Source organism: Macaca thibetana, chromosome 2, assembly GCF_024542745.1.
Source record: "Macaca thibetana thibetana isolate TM-01 chromosome 2, ASM2454274v1, whole genome shotgun sequence".
Classification (NCBI taxonomy): Eukaryota; Metazoa; Chordata; class Mammalia; order Primates; family Cercopithecidae; genus Macaca; species Macaca thibetana.
The window spans coordinates 144,824,046-144,840,462 of NC_065579.1; the positions used below are offsets into that span (position 1 = coordinate 144,824,046).

Here is a 16,417-nt window from a genome sequence, read left to right on the forward strand (position 1 = left end):
TCTGGCCAGTCGCAGTGGCTCATGCCTGTAATCCCAGCACTTTGGGAGGCCGAGGCAGGCGGATCACCTGAGGTCAGGAGTTCAAGACCATCCTGGCTAACACGGTGAAACCCCATCTCTACTAAAAGCACAAAAATTAGCTGGGCGTGGTGGTGGGCCCCTGTAATCCCAGAGACTCGGGAGGCTGAGGCAGGAGAATTGCTTGAACCTGGGAGGCAGAAGTTGCAGTAAGCCGAGATCACACCACTGCATTCCAGCCTGGGCGACAGAGAGAGATTCCATTCAAAAAAAAAAAAAAAAGAAAAGAAAAGAAAAAACAGTAACATTGCAGTTTCCAATGTAGAATAAAAAAGAAATTGATTTAAAATTTAATTTTGAACATAGATGGGCTGAGGGATTTGCAATTGAAATCCCCTTTTTCTAATATTCTCTATGCAGGAGAAATTGAAAGGAATGTCAAGAGACTCTGCAATTTATTTTAAACTCAGTAATCTATTTTTTTGTAAGCTTTATCACTTAGCTTTTCTTTAAAGAATGTCTTAGGCCAGGAGCAATGGCTCATGCCTATAGTCCCAGCACTTTAGGAGGACAGGCAGGAGGATTACTTGCGGCCAAGAGCTTGAGATCTTGTCCTAAAAAATATATATATTTTTAAAAACGAAAAAAAATGAATTTCTTAATCCCTTTGAGGTTTTTGAGAGCATTATATACATTAAAATTTTTTGATATTGCATTTTGATTTTTCTCTGTCATTTTGCTTAAACCATCAATTTTACTTAAAGCATCATATCAGATCAGTACTAAGCTAATAAATTTAGACATATGTTTGAAAGTAAAACTTTGGCTGGTATTTTAGAACCTGTATTCTTTATTAACTATCATCACAAAAAAGAGCATTGCATGCTGTTTGTAATTGTGTTTTTACTGGTGAGACACAGTAGAGACAGAGCTTGGCTTTAGCTCACCCCCATTAGAGCATTCCCACAGATCACAAAACCCACACCACTACCTCACTGCTAATAGTCTTTTTACTTAAAGAATTCCAGGAACTGGCTTTAGGAGATAACCAAGGTTGCAGAGTGTCCCACCTCAGAAAGGAATGCTGCTGGACAATTGATTTATAGTCTTGTTGTCATAGACCAGACCACCAGGTGGCCCATTACTCAAGATAACCATCACAACTAGATATGCTGACTTGCTACCCTACCCCTCACATCGTTTGCCTTGCCCAGCCTGTGTACACTCTACTCCTGATGTCAGTTCTGTACTTTGTCTAATAAAAAAAGTCCTACCTGCTCTTTTGTAGGTGGAGTCTGTCAGGGAATTCTCTCTCTCTCTCTCTCATTCTGCCTTCTTTATGGCTGGATAAAAGCTCCAGTGAAGTTTTGAGAAAACTCTTTTGGCCTCATGTCAATTTTCTATTTCATTGAGAGCCCAAGAACCTATGGTCAGTTGACAGTGGCATGGCAGTCTCAACTCTAATTTTCCCATCACATGTTTAACAGTGGTTTCAAATTTATATCTAGTGTGTTTTCAATATACCTAAACATTTAACTGAAGCTTTTGGTAGATGTATAGTTTTTTCTTTTTTTTTTCTTCTTTCTTTCCCCAAAATGGAGTCTTGCTCTGTTGCTCAGGCTGGAGTGCAGTGGCACGATCTCGGCTCACTGCAACCTCTGCCTCCTGGGTTCAAGCAATTTTCCTGCCTCAGCCTCCCAAGTAGCTGGGATTACAGGTGCACGCCACCAGTCAGGTTAATTTTTGTATTTTTAGTAGAGATGGGGTTTCACCATGTTGGCCAGGCTGGTCTCAAATTCCTGACTTTGCGATCTGCCTGCCTTGGCCTCCCAAAGTGCTAAGATTACAGGCGTGAGCCACCACACGCTGGCCATATAGTTCTTAAAATATATTTTTAAAATTCAGTAATGTCTAAGGAGACTTTGACTGCATTGTTCACTGTCATGTTTAAAGAATTCCCTTAGGCTGGGTGCAGTGGCTCATGCCTGTAATCCCAGCACTTCGGGGGAATGAGGCAGATTGGATTGCTTGAGCCCAGGGGTTTCAGACCAGCCTGGGCAACATGGTGAAACCTCATCTCTACAAAAAATACAAAAATTAGCTGGTCATGGTGGCATGCTTGAAGTCCCAGCTACTCAGAAGGCTGAGGTGGGAGGATAGCTTGAACCTGGGAGGTGGAGTTTGCAGTGAGCCATGATCATGCCACTTCACTCCAGCCTGAGCAACAGAGCAAGACCCTGTCTCAAAAACAAAAAACAAACAAACAAAAAAACAAAAAAACAAGAAAGAAAGCAAGCTTTAAGGTGGGCGTAGTGGTATATGTCTGTAATCCCAGCTACTCAGGAGGCTGAGGAAGAAAGACTGCTTGAGGACAGGCGTTCAAGACCAGCCCAGGCAACATGGTGAGATCTTCCCCTCATCTCTAATAATAATAATAATAATAATAATAATAATAATGCTTTAGAAAAGGAATATAGAATGATATAGAATATATCATTCTATATTTTATGGTACATATATTTTTATTCAAGGATTTCCTATTGTCATGTTACACTTTCCACATATATTTGTACCATGTTGTCATATTTCTAGCTTTTTGAATTATTTTTGTCTAGTTCAGTTTTTGTAAGTAGTTTACTAAAATTTAAAATAATCTTTCTCCAGTTGTGACAAAAATCTCCCAAAAATGTTCACATATAGAAGTATTTGAGTTTAGAAAACCACAACTCTAACCATAATCATCTGCACTATATGCCTCAAATCAGATAATATGGCTAAAATAATGAGTAACATTTAGCATGTCTGACTTTATCCCAAAGTATTTTAATAGTATCTGTTAATGTTTTAATTAATGGGTGTTGTATTGCATCTCATGACAAAGCATAGTAGATTTTTGGTGATAACATTTGATTTCTGATAAATATTCTGCCTTGATGTTACCAAATGTTGCCAAATGAATATTCTGATTTCTATACTGCTGAGACAAGTTCAGTCATGGAGACCCTAACCCAGCAGTGCTAGAAGAATTAAAGACACACATACACAGAAATATAGAGTGTGGAATGGGAATTCAGGGAGCTGACAGCCTTTAGAGCTGAGAGCCCCGAACAGAGTTTTACACATATTTACTGACAGCAAGCCAGTGATAAGCATTGTTGCTACAGATTATAGATTAACTGAAAGCATTCCTTATGGGAAAGAAAGGGATGGGCTGAAACAAAGGGATAGGTTCTGGCTAGTTATCTGTAGCAGGAACATGTCCTTAAGGCACAGATTGCTCATGCTATTGTTTGTGGTTTAGGAACGCCTTAAGCAGTTTTCTGCCCTGGGTGGCCCAGGTGTTCCTTGCCCTCATTACAGTAAACCCACAACCTTCAGCGTGAATGTCATGGCCATCATGAACATGTCACAGTGCTGTAGAGATTTTGTTTACGGCCAGTTTTGGGGCCAGTTTATGGCCGGATTTGGGGGCCTGTTCCCAACATGTTTCCCCTCTTTTGTTTTTGCAAGACAATAAAAGCAAAGGTGGCTTTATCATGGTGAACTACTTCTTGCAGGAGTCAGGATCCACATCTGCAGACTATACAAAGACAAATAATGCAGATTAAAAGCACAATCATCATTGAAATCATCGAGCTTCCAAGTGTTTTTATGTATTTTAATGGGTTACTAGCTGCTAATCTGACTGAGAGGTGTAATTCAAGCTAAACATCCCCTTAGAGGACCCATCAACAATGATTCCATAGGAATTGTTGTGCAGCACCTCTGCCTGTTTTGCAATGCAATCTTCCTCAACAAGTATATTCAGTTTTTCTGGCCAGGTTCAATTCTGTTTACAAACAGGTTTTTGAGGGTGGTATGCCTCAATTATAGGAGCAGATTTATTATGGTAAATACTGAGACTAGAAAATATGTGTAACTGTGTCATAGAGTGATTACATCCAGGCATTATTGCCAACCAAGATTGATAAATATGCCCAATAAGTATAATTGTTCTCAGTGTCAGCCCTTGTTGAAGGAATACTCACAGCAATGGTGATCACCACCATTGCTATCATTAAATTACTTATTGTGACTGGTTGTCCCACTTTCCTCAGGTTTTCTTCCAACATCTGTGACAGCTTCTTGATCTGTCCTCAGGTAGGTGGCTGCCTTTGATGGGTGTTGCTCGTGACAGTTGGGGTCCTCCTCAGTGTCAGTCTCGACATGGCTGCAACCGGGCAGTCCTTGGGATCCTCCTGGAATCTCTTCCTTGGCATCTGGCTCATGGTAAGGTTTCAGGTGTCTTGAAGGTATCCAAATCAGCTGTTGATTCGGTCCTGGAGAAACACAAGGATAACCTCTACCCCAAGTTATTATTCTACCCATTTCCCAACTTTTTGTCATTGGATCTCTCCACCAAACCAGTTGTTCTGCTTCTGTCTTTGCAGCTGGTTTCTATAGATGCTGTTCAGCTGCTGATAGCATCTTTAGGCAGTCTAAAAAAATTTAAAGTCAATAATGCTAGATTCATTTGCTTATGGGGTATCCCATAGTCTCTGTTTCCCCCTTTTTGCTTTTGCAACTGCTATTTCAGGGAGAGATTCATTCTTTCCACTATGGCTTGTCCTTGAGAATTATATGGGATGCCAGTAATGTGTTTAATATTCCATATAGAGAAAAATGTAGCTAGAGCTTGGCTAGTATAGCCTGGGACATTATCTGTTTTAATAGAAGCTGGAATGCCCATCACCACAAAACACTGCAAAAGGTGACATTTAACACAGGCAGAAGACTCTCCTGATTGGCATGTAGCCCAGGCAAAGTGAGAAAAGGTATCCACACATACATGTACATAAGCTAGTCTCCCAAACGAGGGAACATGGTTGACATTCATTTGCTAAAGAGAATTAGGTTCCAATCCTTGAGGATTAACTCCCCCTGTAAAAGATGAGGAATGCACCATTTGGCAAGTTGGGCATTGCTGGATAATAGCTTTAGCTTCTTTCCAGGTAATGCTGTATGTGCATTTGAGACTAGAGGCATTAACATGGGTTAAATTGTGAAAGTGTCTGGCATTAGACATTGCAGTAGCAACTAGGCGATCAGCCATTTGATTCCCTACAGTCAAAGGTCCTGGAAGAGGTGTATGAGCCCTAATATGAGTAATGTAAAAAGGGTGCATTCTACTCTTAACTGCTGTTTGCAATTGGATAAATAAAGTCACCAGTTGTTCATCTGTATGAAATCCTAACTGAACATTTTCAATTAATTGTATAGAATGAACCACATATGAAGAATCAGAAATCACATTAATAGGCATATCAAAAGCAGTCAATACCTCAATTACAGCTACAAGCTCCACTTCTTGAGCTGAAGTATAGGGCATCTGGAAAACTTTACTTTTCGATCCAGAATAAGAGAAGCTTTACCATTACTAGACCCATCTGTGAAGACATTTTCAGCATCTTCAATTGGTTTAAATTTAGTTATTTTAGGGAGAATCCAATTAGTTAATTTCAAAAATAGAATAATTTTGTTTTAGGAAAACGGTTATTGAGAATACCCACAAAGTCAGCTAAATGGGTTTGCCAAGTAAGATTATTTATAAAGACTTGCTGTATTTGTGCCTTTGTAAGAGGGACAATAATTTTTCCAGGATCATATCCATGTAATTTAACAATCTGAGTTCTCCCACTTCCTACCAGAGTAGCGATTTGATCCAAATAAGGGGTCAAAGTCTGTGAATTACTTTGTGGAAGAAAAAGTCATTCTACTAAGTCCTTCTCTTGGACAATAACACCAGTAGGTGAATGCTGAGTTGAAAAGATTAGCGAATCTAGAGTCTTCTCTGGATCTATTCTATTTATTTCAGCTTTATGGACTTGCTTTTCAATCAGCTGTAACTCTGCCTCAGCCTCCTTTGTTAATTTTTGAGGGCTAGTGAGACTAGGATCTCCTCTAAGGACAGAAAATAGATTACTCATGGCATAGGTAGGAATGCCTAGAGGTCATATCCAATTAATGTCCCCTAGTAATTTTTGAAAGTCATTTAATATTTTCAATTGATCCCTACGTATATGGTTACTTTCTGTGGCACAATGGTAGTGTCATTTACTAAGGTCCCCAAGTAGGAGTAAGGAGTAGTAGTCTGAATTTTGTAAGTAGCTATAATTAAACTGGCGCAAGAAATCAAGTTTTGCAAGTGATCGTAACATTGGAGAAATATTTCTCGAGTGGGGGCAGCACAAAGCATATCGTCCATATAATGAATAATGTAACACTGTGAAAATTTTTTATGAGTAAGTTCAATTGATTTCCCTACGTAAGTCTGGCAAATTGTTGGACTGTTTAACATGTCCTGTGGCAACACTTTCCAATGCAAACATTTAGCAGGCTGCAGGTTGTTTACTGCAGGAATTGTAAATGCAAACTGTTCACAGTCTTGCTCAGCTAAGGGGATAGTAAAGAAACAGTCTTTTAAATCTATGACTATTAAAGGCCAATTTTTTGGAATCATAGCAGGAAAAGACCATCCTGGCTGTAATGCTCCCATAGGTTATATAACTGAATCAATGGCTCTTAAGTCAGTTAACATTCTCCATTTACCTGATTTTTTTCTTAATAACAAAGACTGGAGAATTCCAAGGGGAAAATGTTGGTGCTATGTGTCCTTTTTCTAATTGTTCAGTAACTTAAGTCCTCTAAAGCCTCCAGTTTCTCTTTACTTAGCGGCCATTATTCTATCCAAATTGGCTTATCTGTCAACCATTTTAAATGTATAGGTTCTGGAGGCTTAACAATGGCCACGATTAAAAATGATATCCTAAACCTTGGCAGGAACTTTGTCTTCCCACTTGAAGTGTTTCCTTCAAACCTTGCAAATTTTTTCCTAGTCCCATACCAGGGACATACCCCATTTCATGCATCATATGTTGACTTTGAGGGTTATATAATTGTTCTGGAATTAGAACTTGTGCTCCCCATTGTTGTAATAAATCTCTCCCCCATAAATTTATAGGTACAGAAGTTACAATTGGTTGAATAGTCCTAGGTTGTCCAGTGGGCCCTTCACAATGCAAAATATAACTTTGATATACTTCAGGGGCTTTACCAACTCCAACTGTGTTGAATTGAGCAGGTTGAATTGGCCAGGTGGATGGCCAGTGCTGTAGAGAAATGATTGAAATGTCCGCTCCTGTATCTACCAAACCTTTAAATTTCTTTCCCTGAATAGTTAATCACAGGCAGGATGTTTATCAGTAATCTGATTCACCCAATAAGCTGCTTTGCCTTGTTTATTTGTGCTTCCAAATCCTCTCGTTCATTTAATTTCACTTTTCCCCATTTCCACATATGGCACAATCAGTAGCTGTGCTATATGCTCTCCTGGCTCTGCTTTCCAGGGAACAGAAGTAGATATAACAATTTGAATTTCCCCATTGTAATCTGAATCGATGACTCCTGTACATACTCACACTCCTTTTAAATTTAAACTAGATCTACCTAGAAGTAATCCTATCGTCCCCACTGGCAACATCTGACTGGAGACAGCAACATTCTTTAACAGTCCCATTACAAAAGAAGAACCTGGTCCATATTGATTAATAGGTTGTTTAAATTCTTTGAGTAATTTAAAAGGAAAAAGCTCAAATGTAGCTATAATATTTCCCTGTCGATCTGGGGGGTGTATTCCAACAGGGAACTGCCAAGTCTCTAAATTACCCTCTCTTCCAGCTTGCTGGATTCTTGCCTGAATAGAACTGAGAGCGGTCGCTTGAGGTGCTGCTTGAACAGTCACTGGGGCAACTACTTTTCACCCAGTATCCTCCGGAAAAGAAAGATCTGGAGGGTCAGGACATTTTTTCTTCAAAATAATGAAGGGGTGAAGAAGGGTAGGGAGGAACCTCTTCCTCCTTTGCTGCTTTAGCTTTAGCTGGCAAACAAACCTGCTCTGTCACGTCTTCTGTTACTTCATTACACCTTCCTTCCGTGTCATCATTAGGGTGAAAAGGTTCCAAGGTGGAACGAATCAGAGCCCACACTTGTCCCACTGTTACCCTGATGCTTCTGAGCTCCCCTTCTTACTCACCACGGGGATTGCTTAAGAGTACTTGGGTGCCCTCCAGCTTAGTTCCACGTTCTCCAACTGTCGTTCCAGTGACTCTTTGACTTCGGTTCGAACCCCACGTATGGACGCCACTTTGCTGAGACCAGCTTAGTCGTGGAGACCCTAACCCAGTGGCACTAGAGGAATTAAAGACACACACACACATAGAAATATAGAGTTTGGAGTGGGAAAATCAGGGGGCTGACAGCCTTCAGAGCTGAGAGCCCCAAACAGAGTTTTACCCACATATGTATTGACAGCAAGCCAGTGATAAGCATTGTTTCTATAGATTATAGATTAACTGAAAGCATTCTTTATGGGAAAGAAGGGGATGGGCTGAAACAAAGGGATGGGCTCTGGCTAGTTATCTGCAGCAGGAACATGTCCTTAAAGCACAGATTGCTCATGCTACTGTTTGTGGTTCTGGAACGCCTTTAAGTGGTTTTCTGCCCTGGGTGGGCCAGGTGCTCCTTGCTGTCATTGCGGTAAACCCACAACCTTCAGTGTGGGTGTCATGGCCACCACGAACATGTCACAGTGCTGCAGAGATTTTGTTTATGGCCAGATTTGGGGGCCTGTTCCTAACATCATACTCTTTTTTTCTTTCTTTCTTTCTTTTTTCTTTTGTTTTCTTTTTGAGACAGAGTCTCACTCTGTTGTCCAGGCTGGAGTGCAGTAGTGTGATCTCAGCTCACTGCAACCTCTGCCACCTGGGTTCAAGAGATTCTCCTGCCTCAGTCTCCCAGGTAGCTGGGATTACAGGTGCCTGCCACAGAGCCCAGCTAATTTTTGTAGTTTTTAGTAGAGACGGGGTTTCACCATCTTGGTCAGGCCAGTCTTAACTCCTGACCTCGTGATCCACCCACCTCGGCCTCCCAAAGTGCTGGGATTACAGGTGTGAGCCACTGCACCCAGCCCTGATTTCTATACTCTGAAAATTAATTGGTTAAGTGCCTGAATGCTAGACATTGCCTCACCAAAACCAGAATTATTTATATAATGTTTTCTCTTTTTTTGAGACAGAGTTTTGCTCTTTTGCCCAGGCTGGAGTGCAGTGGCATGATCTTGGCTCACTGCAACCTCCACCCTCTGGGTTCAAGTGATTCCCCTGCCTCAGCCTCCCCAGTAGCTGGGATTATAGGTGCATGCCACCACACCCAGCTAATTTTTTTGCTTTTAGTAGAGATGAGGTTTTACCAGGTTGGCCAGTCTTGTCTTGAACTCCTCACCTCAGGTGATCCACCTGCCTCAGCCTCCCAAAGTGCTAGGATTACAGGCGTGAGCCACCGCACCCAGCCTTATATGTTTTCAACAACGGCACAGCAGCATTTCTTCCACATTATAGTTTTGCAGCACTACTTATCACTGTGCCTCCTTTCTCTCTGATGCTCTTTTCTGTGTTTTCTTTCCTTTCTTTTCTTTCTGTGCTTTCATCTGAATACTTGCCTGTTTTCCAGTTCATAAATTCACTATTTTGCTGCTTCTAATCTGCTCTAAATCTCATCTAATGAATTCTTTTTTTAAAATAACAACCTTAGTAGGATATACTGTATATCTAGTCATACAATCAACTGTACCTATTTAAAATGTATAGTTTGATGAGTTTTAAGTTATGTATATACCCATACAACTACAACCATAATCAAGATGCAGATCATTTTTGTGGTGCCTAATGTCTATAATTCCAACACTTTGGGAGGCTGAGGTGGGAGATCACTTGAGCCCAGGAGTAGTTCAAGACCAGCCTGGGCAACATGGCAAGACCCAAAAAAAGAAATTTAAAAATTAGTTGGGCGTGGTGGTGCATGCCCGTAGTTCTAGCTACTTAGGAGGCTGAGGTGGGAGGATCGCTTGAGCCTGGGAGGTCGAGGCTGCAGTGTGTTGTGATAGTGCCACCACACTCCAGCCTGAGCAACAGAGTGAGAACCAACAAAACCAACAAAAAAACTTGCAGATCACTGTTATCATCTCCAGAAGTTTATTTGTGCCCCTTTTTCTCACATGTCTCCCTCTACATCTGGTCCCAGGCAACCACTGATTTGCTGTCATGACAGATTAGTTAGCATTTTTCTAGAATTTTATGTAAATGGGATTACACATTATGTATTCTTTTGTTTTTGGCTTCTGCTGCTATTAGGTTGGTGCAAAAGTAATTTTGTTTTTTGCCAAAGTAATGCAGTGAGTAATGGCAAAAACTGAAATTACTTTTGCACCAACCTAGTATAACAATTTTGAGATTCATGCACTCTATTGAGTGATTGATAGTTCATTTAATTGAATATTTGGTTGCGGAGTTAATTGAATGTATTTTGTTCATCTATTCACCTGTTGATGGGTATTTGAGACATTTCAGGTTTTGTGATCCTGTGAATAGATACTGTCAATATTCTTGTACAAATCTTGGTATACCCAGGCACAGTGGCTCATACCTGTAAACCCAGCACTTAGGGAGGCAAAGGTGGCCAGATAGCTTGAGCTCAGGAATGCAAGACCTGCTTGGGCAACATAGTGAACCTCTGTTCTCAATTACAAAAAAAATTTTTGACTTTATTTTAAAATCCTCTAAATCTTAGTATAGATGTATATTTTAGTTTCTCTTGGGTGAATACGTGATAGCCATTTTTAGGCATCAACTTGGCTGAACTATAGTCTCCAGTTATTTAATCAAATACAAATCTGAGAGTTGCTATGAAGGTAGTTTTTGTTTTGAAACAGGGTCTCACTTTGTTACCCAGGCTAAGTGCAGTGGTGCCATCATAGCTCACTGAAGTCTTGACCTTCTGGACTCAAGCAATCCTCCCACCGCAGCCTCCTGAGTATCTGGGATTATAGGCATACCACCATGCCCTGCTAATTTTTAAAAATATTTTTGTAGAGATGAGGTCTCACTAAGGTGCCCAGGCTTGTCCCAAACTCCTGGGCTCAAGTGATCCTCCTGCCTCAGCCTCTCAAAATGTTGGGATTACAGGCATGAGCCACTATGCTGGGCCTGAAGGTGTTTTTGTGGATGTAACTAAAAATCGTAAATTGATTTTAAGTAAGAAAGATTATCCTAGGCAATCTGGTTGGTCCAGATTCAATCAGTGGAAAGTCTTTAAAAGCAGAGTTGAAGAAGAAGAAATTCTGCCTGGGGACTATGACTTCAGTCCTTGCCTGAAAGTTCCAGCCTATTCTCCTGCCTGCCTTACAGATTTCCAATTTGCCCAATCAGCCCCGCTCCCCCTGAATAAGTCAATTCCTTGAAATAAATCTCTCACTGTGTATCTCCTACTGGTTCTGCTTCTCTGTTGGAACTCTGACTGATACCGATTTGGTACTTTCAGTGCCACTTTCAGTGGCTCTAGAGGAACAGAATCTTGAGGATGAGTTTTCTGAATTGGTTCTGCATTTTCTTGAATTGGTTCTCTTGTATGATTACATTTAAAGGCACTAGCGACTCTATTTTCAGTGGTGAAGAGGGCATTGGGAGTCCATGGCATGATAAAGCATTGAATATGCCTAATGAAACACCTATAGAAAGCAAGGTCATGAGTGACTGTGTATTTTTTACCTTAGAATATTTTAGTTAAACTAAGGAACAGAATAGCATTGGCCAAAACTGCACTGAAGAAAGTAGGCAAAGAAAAGGATGAGCTCAGGATTTCAAATTCCCAGCTTTAAGTGTTTAAAGCTTTAAGCTATGCATAGATGGCCTGGAAGCTTCTATATCTGTCCTGAAAGGAACCCTTAGGGCCATGATTTCTGAAAGCAAACCCAGAGTCTCATTCTGCAAGGGGCTGATAGGGATGCTGTTTAGAGCCTTTGGCAGGCCACTGTAGGTGAATCAGGCTGCAGAACCGTAAGATTTTGGAGCAAAGCCCTGCAGATTAGTACTGTCCTCTTGAGAAAAAACGTTTGGCTTGCTGGGCCTCTGCAGAGACTGAACAGTTAACTGTGGGTCATCAAGTTACCATGTGACCTGAGCTGCTCATCATGAACTAAGTGTTATCTGATCCACCAAGCTATAAAGTTGTGCACTCACAGCAACACTCCATTATCAAATTGAAGTGGTATATATCAGATTGGGCTCAAATGGGCCCTGAAGGCATAGGTAAGTTGCACGAGGAAGTGGCCCAAATGTCCATGGCCCCCACTCCTGCTACATTACCTTCTCTCTCCCAGCCTGCACCTATGGCCTCATGGGGCATTCCTTACGACCACTTGACTGAAGAAGGGAAAACTCAGTTGTGGTTTATAGCCGAGGTTTATGACGGTTTTGCACAATATGCAGGCACCAGGTGAAAACAAAACTAGTGTTCCTTTCTGGGACATCCCTGAAGAATAATGGTGAAAAAAAAATTCCCCCAGTTGGCAGAACTTTGATCAGTGTACTTGGTTGTTCATTTTGCCTGAAAGTAGAAATGGCCAGAAGCTCTTCTAACTAAGAGGTCTTAGTTCCAACAGAAGGAATGCTTCCACCAGGAGACCCAACAACATTTCCATTGAATTGGGAGTTAAGGCAGTCACCTGGCCACTTAGGGTTTTTCATGCCTCTAAACAACAGGTAAAGTAGGAAGTTCCTCTACTGGCTGAGGTGACTAATCCTGATTACTAAGCAGGAAATTCAGTTGCTACTACAGGATGGAGATGTATTAATAATAGGTAACTTTACATTGCAGTATTAAGTTATAAGACATCAAAGATGGAGAAGAAACATCACTCAAGGACATTGCATCCCCTTGGGAAAAGTGTTGTTACGTTTTCAATAGTATGCAGGATAGTTATATCATGTTAAGTGAAAGTATGACTTTGCTATTGTCTTTAAATTTTTTTATTTTTTATCTTTTTTTTTTTTTTTTTTTTTTTGAGACGGAGTCTCGCTCTGCCGCCCAGGCTGGAGTGCAGTGGCCGGATCTCAGCTCACTGCAAGCTCCGCCTCCCGGGTTCCCGCCATTCTCCTGCCTCAGCCTCCCGAGTAGTTGGGACTACAGGCGCCCGCCACCGCGCCCGGCTAGTTTTTTGTATTTTTTAGTAGAGACGGGGTTTCACCGTGTTAGCCAGGATGGTCTCGATCTCCTGACCTCGTGATCCGCCCGTCTCGGCCTCCCAAAGTGCTGGGATTACAGGCTTGAGCCACCGCGCCCGGCCTTATCTTTTTTTTGAGACATAGTCTCATTCTGTCGCCCAGGGTGGAGTGCAATGGTGAGATCTCGGCTCACTGCAACCTCTGCCTCCCAGGTTCAAGCGATTCTCCTGCCTCAGCTTCCTGAGTAGCTGGGATTAGAGGCATACGCCACCACGCCCAGTTATTTTTGTATTTTTAGTAGAGACAGGGTTTCACCATGTTGGCCAGGTTGGTCTCAAACTCCTGACCTCATGATCCACCCGCCTTGGCCTCCCAAAGTGCTGGGATTACAGGCGTGAGCCACCGCGCCCAGCCAAAAACATTTTTTTTAAAGAGATAGGGTCTTGCTGTGTTACCCAGGCTGGAGTACAGTGGCGCGATCATAGGTCACTGCAGCCTTGAACTCCTGGGCTCAAGGGATCCTCCTGCCTCAGGTTCCTGAGTAGCTAGGACTACAGGTGTACACTCCCACACTGGCTAATTAAAAAAATGTTTTTTGTAGAGGTGAGGTCTCTAGGTTGCCCAGGCTGGTCTTGAACTCCTGGGCTGAAGTGATCCTCTTGCCTTGGCCTCCCAAAGTGCTGGGATTACAGGGTCCCTGGTCTGTTACTGTCAGCATTTAGAGATCAAGTATGGTTAAGGAGATGTGTAGGAGTGTGATTGCCGGGTCATCAGTCTAAATTTTAGCTATCCTAATGAGAGTGTTGTGGTTTTAAATGGAAAAATCCCTAGTTGACTAAAGATGTTGATAATCTCTCCCTTGCTTATAGCCCATTTTTATATCCTGTGAACTATTTACTAAAGCCTTTGCCCATTGGTTTATTGGGCTGGTTTATTATTCATTTATAAGAGTTCTTCATGTATTCTGGATACAAGACTTTTGTCTAATGCTTTCTATTGCAAACTCTCCACCTGTGGCTTGCCTTTTCATTTTCTTAATGGTGTCGCTCAAAGAGTACCAGTTTTTAATTTTGATAGAGTTCAACTTATCAACCGCTTTTTTTTTTTTTTTTTTTTTTGAGACAGGGTCTCACTCTGTCACCCAGGCTGGAGTGCAGTGGCACCATCTCAGCCCACTGTAACCTCTACCTCCCAGGTTCAAGTGATCCTCCTTCCTCAGCCCCACAGGTAGCTGAGACTACAGGCACAGCCCAGCTAACTTGTATTTTTTGTAGAGACAGCATTTTGCCATGTTGCCCAGGCTGGTCTTGAACTCCTGAGCTCAAGTGTTCTGCCTGCCTTGGCCTCCCAAAGTGCTGGGATTACAGGTGTGAGCCAGGCCACAAATCACTTTTTATGGTTCATACTTTTTGTGTCCTAAGAAATCTTTGCCTATCCCAAGGTCACAAATACTTTTTCTATGTTTTCTTCTAAATTTTTTTTTATAGTTTTAGCTTTTAAATTTAGGTTTATCATCCATTTTGAGTTACCTCACGTGGCTCCTTCAGTGCTTCTGAAATCTATAAATGCATCCTCCACCAACCTCAAATATAAGTAAACCTTGCCACCTCCGTCTCCTTTACTTCTCATTCAATTCATTGCCAAGTCCTGTCATTTTACCACTAAATAGTGCTCTTCTCTGCCACCACCCTCCTGCCTTGCCTTGACTACCTGGCCAGTGGCCTCCTAACTGGCTTCCCAGCCCCAACTTTGAGACTCTCATCAGACCACTCTTCACATTGCTATCTAAGTAACTTAAAAACAGACATAATGGGCCGGGGGTGAGGTGGCTCACGCATGTAATCTCAGCACTTTGGGAGGCCAAAGCGGGTGGATCATGAAGTCAGGAGATTAAGACTATCCTGGCCAACATGGTGAAACTCCGTTTCCACCAAAAATACAAAAAAAATTAGCTGCGTGTGGTGGCATGCGCCTGTAGTCCCAGGTACTAAGGAGGCTGAGGCAGGGGAATCACTTGAACCTGAGAGGCAGAGGTTGCAGTGAGCCAAGATCGGCCACTGCACTCCAGTCTGCCTCTCAAAAACAAAAAACAGACATAATCATCAAGTGCTTTCCCCAGCAACCCTGCTGAAAAATACCTGAATGGCTTATCTCAAGCATTCAGATTAAAGTCCCAAATCCGGCCGGGTGCGGTGGCTCACGCCTGTAATCCCAGCACTTTGGGGGGCCAAGGCGGGCGGATCACAAGGTCAGGAGTTCCAGACCAGCCTGGCCAAGGCGGCGAAACCCTGTCTCTAACAAAAATACAAAAATTAGTCAGGTGTGGTGGTGCGCGCCGGTAGTCCAGCTACTCGGGAGGCTGAGGCAGGAGAATCGCTTGAACCCAGGAGGCGGAGGTTGCAGTGGGCTGAGATCAAGCCATTGCACTCTAGCCTGGGTGACCTGGGTGACAGCGCAAGACTCTGTCTCAATAAATAAATAAATAAATAAATAAATAAATAAGTTCCCAATCCTCACCTGTTCTTGCCTACCTCTTCCCACACTCGCAGTCTACTCCACATTGAATGTTCTTTAGCGCTCTCCATTCTGGCCATGCCAAGACCTCACCCCTTGGAGCAACTAACTCCTCCCAACTCAATTTCTCAGATTCTACCCTCTTCATCCTCAACTAAATCAATTCCTCCATAAAGATTCTCTCAGTACCATATACCTCTCAGAAGATTTTTACTAACTGAAAACTTAATTTTGTCTGATTCTCCCATGAATGTTTTCCTTCTCCACCAGATCTCAAACTTCATGAGGTCAGGGACTCCGTTGACCCCATATGGTACTCCCAGCTCCTTGAACACGGAAGAAGTCTCATTACATAAGTAATAAAAATAAAATAAATTAGGAAAATGGGAATTATAAAGGGATAGGCTGGTGGCTGCTTACGATTCCTTCAGTGGTAATACCTGGTGCAAAATAATGACAGTCTCTGCCCTTTTCCAAGCAGCCTGCTAGGTGGAACGAAGGAAGGCCTTGCGACTCAACTAGGGAGAACAAACGTGTGATCCAGAGCGGCGCGCAGAAATCCGACGAAACCCCATATTATTCACGGGCGTTGCTCCTAGGGCGAGGGTGGCTCGGTTCCAAGAGCTTTTTGCCAGGAGGAGATCACCTGGAGCAACTCAGCACTACCTGCAGCGGCGCAGCTCACCCAGCCCAGCGACCGCGTGGGTAGGCGGGCTAGGGGCGGGGCCACGCCTTCCAGGGCCCATCCCCACCCCCTGCGGCGTGCGCGCGCCCGTCCGCCCGCTCCCTTG

At 42.5% G+C, this 16,417-nt stretch overlaps 1 long non-coding RNA gene across 1 annotated transcript; it reads right to left on the minus strand.

Moving 5' to 3' along the window:
- Positions 1-848: 848 nt before the first annotated feature.
- Positions 849-16,353, minus strand: LOC126949186 (uncharacterized). Its single transcript, XR_007723601.1, has 3 exons — positions 16,067-16,353; positions 8,090-8,244; positions 849-4,337 (listed from the first exon to the last, which is right to left on the minus strand). It is a non-coding gene; the product is annotated as an uncharacterized LOC126949186 (long non-coding RNA).
- Between the last annotated feature and the right edge of the window lie 64 nt (positions 16,354-16,417).